Consider the following 10,541-nt stretch of genomic DNA (forward strand, 5'->3'; position numbering starts at 1 on the left):
GTGTGGGGATGTGCATGTGTTTGGTGAACGTGTGAGGCTCTCATCCTGTGCACCATGTTTTGCCTTTCAGGCAGTAATTAAGCAGTGAGCGTGACGTCCGGTATCATCACCTGCTTGCAGTTAATCTTCTCGACAACGACCTGCTGCATTTAAGTTCTCAGACTTTTAAATTAAGGCTTGCCGGGAGAAGTCAGCGTGAAGTTGGGGTCAGGAATTTTTACAGGAGTGGCACACTTAAACCTGCACGCACCAACCAATAGGCTACCGGCGGCCAACTTTTGATCTTTAAAAATGGATCACACCAGCTTCCTGAGTCAACAAGCTCTGTTCTAATTATTTGAACGTGATCGCATTTCGTCCCCTTTTATAATGAAATTTAAAGAAAACAATCTTCAGCTGTTTTCACGCAGGTACTCCTGAAAATGTCTAAATCATTTCAGGAGGACTGCTCCTGATATTCTCTACATGTGTGACCCTTTTATTTTCGCCTGACTGAATACACCAGGTAGGAAAATAATAAACGGGACACAGACGTGACAAATATTGAAGCGTTAAATGTTTGACTTACCTCCTGAACAGATGTCGTGCCTTCTCTAAACTTAAAAGTAATTAAATGCTCATGAAGAAGAGCACAGGAAAAACCCCCCAGACTTTTTGGCTTTGGGATATTTATCCATTTATTTTTATGATGCGGCCTGCTAATTTCCTCTCTTTGGTTGCCAACTTAAACTCGTGGCCTGCTGAAGAAATTCCCCAAAAACCTTTAAACACATTATACAACCAACGCTGACGGGTCACACGTCTTCTGTGAGGAGGTCTGTGATATATTACAGGACGATAAATTAATTCAGCCTGTTAAATTAGTACATTTAGCTGCTTTTCAACAAACTACATGAAATGCATCCATACAATTAAATCACTAAGAGATAACGCATTTACAACTTCCAATCCAATAAAGCTGAGATGTCGAGTAAAGCGTTTAAAAAAAGCAGAATGTGGTGACTTGTAAAACACAGAAGCTCTGTGTTTAATTGAAAATAATGGAAATGTGCACGTCCCTTTAATTTAACTGTGAGGTTACAGATCAAAGATCAACATCATTGATTATACCTGACTTAATAATCAGATGTTTTAAAACTAATTTAATATGTAAAATGTGTTTTGTCTCCTGCAGAGACAAACCTCCGACTCCCCTCCGCTCGCCTTCACACAAAGACGTACAGCTGGTAGCTTGTTAGCATGCTAATGTTAGCGCTCTTTAGTTAGCTCGTAGCTTCAATCACCCATCCTGCATTGTTGTGTTAGCATGCTAATTTTAGCGCTCTTTAGTTAGCTCGTAGCTTCAATCACCCGTCCTGCATTTTTGTGTTAGCATGCTAATTTTAGCGCTCTTTAGTTAGCTCGTAGCTTCAATCACCTGTGTCCTGCATTGTTGTGTTAGCATGCTAATGTTAGCGTTCTTTAGTTAGCTGGTAGCTTCATGTAAACTGACACAGAATGATCCAGATAATCAGTGAGTATGTTCTTCTTCTTCTTGACTCAAACAGCTTTTATACACAAGGGGAGGAGCCATGTAAACACAGCTCTGACAACAACACAGCCAGCAGGACTCCAGCTTCTCCCTCACTGTACACAGTCAGGACTCACAGACACACACAGACTGGAGTTATGATGTATTGATGAGGAACATGTTGCATATATATATATATATATATATATATATATATATATAGCGCTTAAATGTGTCTTTGCCTTTCCATATTAAACAAACCTTTCCACTAAGTTTCCTCTCTATCACACTCTCTAAAACGTCGTTTTTAAAAAAAAATTTATGAATCCCTGGAATATTATGATCCTACGCTGGTCCTGAATGTGGAAACAATCGGAGGTCTCGCTCTTCTCTTGCACCTTGTGACTCTGACAGACATTTGTGTTTTCTTTGAATCCTGGTTCATAAGCGCTCAGAGAGATGCGATCCCATCTGACACGGATGAGAGTTCACAACAAACAACCGGAGGTCAGAACAGAAGCTCTTGAAGGGCTCGCTCTGACTTCACTGCTGCCGCGCTCGTCAACTGTGACAAAGGGATTGTTCTCGGCCATCTTAATTTCCTTGCAGATGTAATTAAATGTCCCAGTCAGTGTTTTTTCTCAGTGTGACAAAACATGTTAAGGATCCGTTCATAACCATCGTCCCGACCTTCTTTTCACCTAAGGGATGAAACTAAGCTCCCTGAAATGTCATGATTTGATCTCAGATTATAAATGTCTGACTGTTTTGATGTCAGCAACAATTGTAGCTGTAGCAACAATATCTAACGAATAACACAAACATGTAAGCAGGAACCTCCGGTGTTGCATTTCCTGCATGGAGACCGCCATCGATGGGACTCCAGCGCCTCCTACAGGAACAGATGGGTGATGTCACTCAGGCGTCGTCCATTAATATCTATCGTTGACACATAGACGTGAGGGTGACGTCTCTATGACCGGTGAGCTGCTGAAGCTGCTCTAAACTCGAGCCAGCGTGTTCCCCGTCTTTGTTTAAAGTCGACCGATTCTGCTCGTCAACACTTGAAATCTCAAATTCAGTTTTTTTTGGGCTGGACGCACAAAGAAAATGTGGGCGTGGCTTCAGATCATGAGGCATATGTATGTTTTAGTATTCCCTGGATGAGTCTGCAGAGGGCGCTTCTTCTGTACATCACGCCATAGTTCCCCGATATGAAACCAAGAATCTCAGCAGACAGCTTCAAGCTTCTATTTGAGCCGTTCAAACCTCAGACATCGACTCTCTTCTCGACCGAACAGAAAAGGCGTAGCGCTTAAGACGCTGGGCGCCGCGCTTTTTCTTCAGGGGGCCGCTTTGCTGCAAACGCTCTCAGTTTAAACAACACACGATGTGGACACAGGGCCTCAGGGGGGGTTTTGGTTTTCAGTTTACACAGCCTGACAACATGAGAGGTGAACATGAGGATAAATGTTTAAACTGTTCTTCCTGTATATCAGCATCAGCGCAGATTGTCCAGTTTAAGTCCCGCTCTACCACGAGAGGAGGTTTCTCTTCTTAAGGAACTCCAGATTTCTCTCCACTCTGGTTTCATGCGGTTTAAAAAAAAAATTCAAACAAAAATGACAGTAGATCAGCCACAGTAAAACCGCAGCGTGCAGAGTTTGCTGTTCCTGTTGCTTTGCAGAAGCTGCGTTTAGCATAGTTTTATTGTGAAAGATTTCATGCTGTTTTCGTGGAAAAAATATGAACATCCATCTTTATTTTGTTAAAAGACATCACTGCAGGAAAGTGCCTCACTGTCATTGAGGCAAGAGGATTTAAAAACACATCCATCGCGTCTTACACGCTTATGGATCTGTGTAACAGCTCCATATACTGATAGTTATACCTCAGATGAGCTGAACATCTCACCAACCTTTCCTAGCTAGGTGGCATGTGTTGCATGTGTCCTCATGTTTCCACAAAGGCAAAACAACAATAAATAAAACCTTCAGGTCTAAGTAACACGATGTGCCAATTAAGATCAAGACACGACCGAAACGATTAGCTTAATTATCCAATTTCCTAAAAAACTGAAAACAGAAACCATATGGGGTAATTGGTGTTTATTTGTGCAGGGTTGTTACCTCCTTAACAAAACGAAGTGAGAAACTCAGGTGGCTGGCGTTAATCAGGAATCCTGGCGCTAATCTTGGCTAACCGGTCATTAAACTGAGCTGTTGAAAGAAACTTCAGATTGGCAAGATCGGTGCCGTCTGTGCTAAATGAGCTTTAAAGTGTCCAACCGTAAAGATGAAACACTAATGATCTCACTGATAATTGTCTTGACAAACAACTTTGGAATTTGTTAATCTTTTGGTCCGATTCAGCACAAACATCCCCGCTGCCCCGCAGCCCTGAGCAGCTGTACACGAGATCACGTCAGACAACAAGATGCTTCGTGTTCCAGCCTGTTCCGCCTGATTTTTGAATCCTTGAGGTTTGGAAGAAGCCCTGTTGTTAAATAAATGATTGACATGGTGGAGTTAAGGCGACAACACGAGTGTCTTCAGGGTGTCTCATGAAGATCAACCGCTCGTCACCTCCATCATCCTCCATATTTGTTTTTTCTTTTAAAGTCACGTTTGATCACGTGCGTTCCTGTGAGATCTCGTGTGCGTGGAATCGTTACTACAAACGGCAGGTCATTCTGAATTGTTTGTGCGTTCGGTGTAAGCATTACTGGCGAGGCGACAATCCGTCCTGAAGAGGCCTCTTCATGGAGCGACTGAGGCTACGTCCATGTTTCATACAGTCCATGGGGTCGGAACACGCCGTACACCAACTGTGAGGAACTTTGGTGTCAACTTTGTGCCATGCCCGCTGGACAAAGCAGCATGACTAAACTCTCTGATGATGATGAGGAGGAACATGCGTAGGTGGATTGTGTGGTCCACCCCTCCCTGCAGTCTTTTAACCAGCAGACATACCACTCACCAGGAGACCTCTCCATGTGTCCACGTGAAGACTCAGAGATCAGTAGACAGCAGGAGACACTTACGGATAATAGAAATCAGGTTTTCTAACTTAACCACATCCCTGTGATTTTCATTTAGTTTTCCATCGAGTACCACATCCCTGTGATTTTCATTTAGTTTTCCATCGAGTCATGGTCACCCACTTTTAAGTGGTTTGCAGCTTATAGCCATCAAGTGACTAGTTACAGTGGAAATCAATTTATAATTAATTCTGTTATGTCTCTGTACCCAACAACATGAGCATAAATCATCCGACCTCGAAGCTTCTACCTTTCAGCAGGTTTGGTCCAGCTTTCAGCAGAAGGCCGGCCTTCATCCTGAGTTCATCATCAGGGATTTAGGACAGTAGTGACACGCTGTGAGATTAGAGATGCACAAAGAGGTTGGACACGGATGTTTGACCGGAGGATAGGGGGTTGAACCGTGGTTTTATGTTCTGCTCAGATAACTAGATCCAAAAGACTTTTAATTATCCCTGGGAAATTGGCATCGATAATTCAAGTTTTTATCTCCTCCTCTCCGTGTCCTCCGCTGTTCCTCGATTAACTCTTGGTTTTCCTCACTTTGTTTTTTGAACCTTTTTCGATCCTTTCAGGATGCTGAGCTCCTCTTAGAGCCTTCTGTCGGGTCTGCAGAGGGTTCAGAACGCTGCAGCTCGTTTTCTGACAGGCGCCTGCAGATTTGAACATATTACCCCGATGTTGGCCTCTCGTCTTTGGCTCCCTGTTCAGGCCGGAGCAGACTTCAAGGTGCTGCTGCTAGCTTACTAAATCCTTAATGGCAGGGCACCATTGTACCTTACAGACCCGCTGAACCCCCGTGGGCCTGCGTTGTCAGGGGACGGCTCTTCTGAGTGTCCCAGAGGTCCGAGAGAAGACAGACATCATTTCTCTGAGAGTCTGACTGTTTGTCATTGTTTCATGCAGCACTTTGATTTAAAGCGCTTTATAATGTTTTATGTTTATTATCTATTAAATTATGGTAACTTTGTTATTCAGTTAGCGCCGGCTGACTTACTGTGACACTTAACTGCTCCAGTTGTAATAAATGTTTTCACCGAGGTGCACGAGGAGAGGTCAAAAAGCTTTATTATTATTATAGTTCTGGATTACGGTGATGTCATTTATAGACGTGCTGCAGTTTCAACTGTTTAGCCTTCGCACGCCATCGATCACCCCGCCCTCGGGTTGATTTGGCGATCACTCATCTGTACGAGAAAGTCGGTCTGCCTTCTCTTGGAGAGAGGCGTAACATATTTTCTTATTGGAAAACTTCCACCTTAAATCAGAGCAGTTGGCGTGCACACGTGGCTCCTTCTTAAAGTCTCTCGAGCTTTCACTGGACTCGGTTTAACGCCCTCCAGCTAACTTAAAGATGGTCGTTCTTCCCTCGCTCGCAGAGTTTAGGAGTTTGATGAGCGTCCCTGTTTCCTCTTCTGACTGTTTTCAATCAGTTTATTTATTGCATGGAGGCTTTATATCATCTACTGTACTTTTCCATTTTTAAATCCCTCCAAAAGAAATGTCACTGTCCAGCTTTAAGTCAGAATTAGCAACGTAGCTTTTCTCCATCTGTGCTTAAAAACACATTTTTCACACACGTGGCCGTATAGGCAGACGCTCGAGACACCGGCCGAATCATCAGTGTTTCATGTAACTGTGAGAAAAGCTCAAAGGTGGGAGCTGAAAAGTTCTTTCAAGTTTCATCAAAACAAGAAAAACAAACAAACATTGTAATGTAAAGAATAAATAGGAGAGGATCGACCCCTGAGGCACACCTTCAGTGAACACACGGTAGATTATAGTTCACTTCAAACCAGTCCACATCTTTACTCAATGGCTCCAAAACACGTTGTTAGATAAAGATAATGACATTGTTAATACAACTCATTAAAAACAAGTCACCAGGTGCTTCACAGAACACATAAAATCAGACAGAGAAAAGAGGCAGTAAAACACAAATAACTACAGGGACTCATTAAAGGATTTTAATTAGAGAGAACAAAAGCATTAAAGGTCCAGGATGAAACACTTACCATGTAAAACAACGACTTGTTAAGTGTTTGTTTGTCTGATTGGGTCATGATCACAAAGATCCTGTCTCCAGAGGATCTGCACCCCGACACTCCACGACTCAGAAACACATTTAAAAACTCCTGAATCATTCAAATCTGCCTTCTTTAAATAAGAGAGCAATCCTTTAAAATGAGCGTGTAGAGTAAGTGGACGTAGCCTCACAGCGTTAAAGTGAAGCCGCTGCACAAGGGTCCGAAACTAAAATAAATATCCATATTTCTGTCAGGTTTATGGTCTCAATCCGGTCTTTACAGCATGATGGTCATTTAGTAAATTATCTTAATTCAGTTAGATCATTAAGTTTATATTAGAGCTGGTTAACTATTATGTTTTTAGATACTGATTCATCACATTTTTAATCACATTTAAAATTCCATTATTTTGCATTTCAAAATGAAAATAGTAAGGCTTTTATTTTGAAATGTAGTTCTGTCGTAGGGCCCTGACACACCGAGGAGATGGTGGGTTTTAGTTGGACCGTCGATGAGCAGTCGTCGCCCTTGATTGTGCGGCTCCGTCGATCCGTTAGAATCGGTTACTGAGAGAGGAATCGCTCTGATTGGCTGTTCAGAGAGGAATCGCTCTGATTGGCTGTTCAGGTTTTATTTATATCCACTTCTCAACACAGATTTGTGCCGCGGCAGCATCTGTGCTTTCACCCATTAGTTCACATTCTCCTTATTCAGCGCCTCCGCATATAGATAGTTGAGGCAACTGTTATTTAAGCCCTTGACCCAAATATGATGAATTAAAAAGATGATGACAACAAATCCAGACATAAGAGCGAACTGCAGTCCAGAAACCGACGGGTGACATAATGACGGGGCGAGCTAATGAAATGGAACATGATGAAAAACAAGCTGCAGACAGACAAACGATTATATTGAGTTACAGTTCAGAATGAATTACAGATGATTAAATAACTGAACATAATGGAAAAGAACATCAAATAGATGAAGTTCATGTTCTGAACATGTTGATCGGATCAGACCTCTGGTTTTATTACAATACAACGCTTTGTTGTCGCCCAGGGGGACATTTACGGGTATACATGTATGATCACATGGGGACAATGACAGAGGCCAGTCAGCGGGGAGGCTTATGACGGCGTGCCCTCTTCTGGTGGAACAGAAGTGGACTAAGTGGGTGACTGGTCCTGGTCTTTGGTGGGTCCTCTGTGAGTTAACGCCTGATTTATTAGAGTCATTATAAGAAGTTCAGACTATAATTAGTAAAAGGGCTGGACAATTAATCAAAACTAAAAGCTGTTTCAGCTCCACAAACAGCCACGATGCGGTGTGTGATGTTTGTGGAGAGACAGTAAGGACACAGACTCCGAGGAGAGCACAGTGACAGGTGCTGCTGCAGGAGGGCTCTGTGCAGGTCCTGAGGGAGAAGATGTGCAGCGTTAAGCAGCGGGGACAACTGTCAGAGCTGTGCAAAAATAAGTAACCAAATAAAGACATGCTTCTAAAGCTGCATGAGTAATAATATATGAATCAATGAGATAATCATAAGAAGTCTATATTTATTCAGGTAAGGTTTCATAAAGCCTTGGTCATTTAAAGGATTACATAGACTGTGTGTGGATGAACTATCATACATTTTTAGATGATCAGACGCATCAGGTGGATTTACTCAGTATCTGGTCGGACAGGAAATCTGTTGTATTGAACATCACTAGTACTGTCCTGTGCATTCAGTCTGTGCGGCGTGCAGCCATCCCACTGTGGACATAATACCAGGAGGCGGGAGGAGACGTGATCACATTCACACGTGCAGCTCCTCCTGCAAATATCAGGAGCTTTTAAAGACATGAGTGCTCGTGTGAAGTCCAGTGGACGAGGATTTAAAAAGGTTTGGGGTTTTAATCTGAGATTTAGAAGGGGCATCCTGTTAACATATATATTATATTATTACATTAAGAACAGCAGAACTGACTTACAGGTGTGTTTATATCGTTATTATAAAAAAATGTGTGACTATGAGGAACTTGACCAGAAATAAATCCCTGTGGAGCCAAGTATTGGAAAACCTGCGGTCTCATGTTATTGGATTAAAGTCCAAAACATTTAAAACATGTACTGATGAGATTCCTGCCCTGCAGCGCCTGAACAGGTGGAAAAATACTGTCTGTCTATTGGACGATGTTCTCACACATGTAAACGTGGACTCGTGGTTCTCTGAGTGCACTCTTTAAAAAGGAGTCACTGTTATTCAGCGCCCGCTGTGTGAACACAACGATTAACGGGCCGCGGCGTGCAGGGAGGACGTGTGGATGCACCTCGCCTCGTGTTGTCAGGTCGTTGTAGTTTGACAGTGGATGTTTGATGAGTCTCTCCTGTCATCATGTTTAGTCAGAATGTTTTGAAACAGTGAGCTTCGTTTTGACGATGACGAGAGTTTTACAGGTGTATGACGTCGTGGTGTGTGTGTGTGTGTGTGTGTGTGTGTGTGTGTGTGTGTGTGTTCAGAGCTGTTACAAATCGGTTGAAACTGTCCGTATGCCTGCCAATGATCTGAAGAAGAACATTTGCTTATTGTCTGGACTTAACGCATTAGTCACAATGTGAGACGTGAGCTATAAATCTCTGCTGATCAACAGAGAAGCCGATCAGATCGGCGCCCGCGGCCGGTCCCATGATAATGACTTTCTAACATCAGGAACAATTAAACTGAGGCCGCGAGGCTGCTTCTATTTTATCTTCAGAGTTTGGGGAAATTTGTAACTAAGAGGAGATAGATAAGAAAGCAGGTCAGTGATGTTGATGTGTCAGAGAACATCTCTGACCTCTGAACACGAGGTCTGTCCTGGTCATCTAACTCGCCAACTCCCCGACGAGCCGTCGACACCTTCTTCACCACGTGAGCCTGATGCAGCTCGAGCAGCTGAAGGGGAACGTTAGCGACGTCTCTCGTGGTGTTTATAGCAAAGTTCTGTCTGAAGAGAAACTTGGCCTTTCTTCAGATCCTCTGAGTGTGTTGGGTTAGAACGCTTATGTTCCTTATTTTATTCATTTCAGTTGTTTGAACTAAACTTTTAACGAGTTCTTCAATGTGGAAAAAATCTGTTCAATCTTTTTTGTTATTGATATTTTTACGTCACATTCTTTATTAATCCCTGAGGGGGGACTGTGGTTTACACTCTTTTATTGTAGAGACAGGCTTCTCACGCACACAGGCCTGAACTACACACACACACACACACACACACACGCACACACGCACACGCACGCACACACGCACACCTACACACGCGCACACACACACACACACACATACAGGACCTGTGGACATGTATAGGAGAGATGACACAGAGAGGCTGCTACACAGGGAGCGCACCTGAGCCGTTCAGGGCTCAGTGCCTTGCTCAAGGGCACTTCTGCAGTACTCTGGGAGTGCCCTGGCATCTTTCCAGCTTACCAGACCGACTTCCAGGTTCCAGTTCCCAACCCAAGGCCCGACAGACTGAGCTGCATGTCCAGGTAACACGTGCACTTTAACTCCAGAACACAAACGTCCAGGAGGTTATATCGACGTCTGATTGGTCGATCTGTTGGGGCATGAGTCTGTTTCTGCCTCTTTAAAGGACGTTTCTTCTTGCCACTGTGACTTCATGATGATGATGACGGATTATTGCTCCTTTTTCAGAGAACAGGAGTTATTAAATTCAGTCAGGACCTAAAGACAATTCCAACCAAAATCTTAAAAAAGTGGATCTGGAGGAAATGACCGACCCTGACTTTAAATACATGTTAAACAATAAAAACTAGATTGTGTATTTCATTGTCTAATCATCCCATGAAATATAAATTAATGACTTAAAGTGAGAATGAACCGTGGAAGCGTTTCACAGTGTCATGAAACTGAAGCACGCAGCAGATGCAAATCTGAACAAAGCGGCCTGACTTGATTTTAGAAGATGCTTTTTTGTTG

Source organism: Symphodus melops, assembly GCF_947650265.1.
Source record: "Symphodus melops genome assembly, chromosome: 14".
Taxonomy (NCBI): Eukaryota; Metazoa; Chordata; class Actinopteri; order Labriformes; family Labridae; genus Symphodus; species Symphodus melops.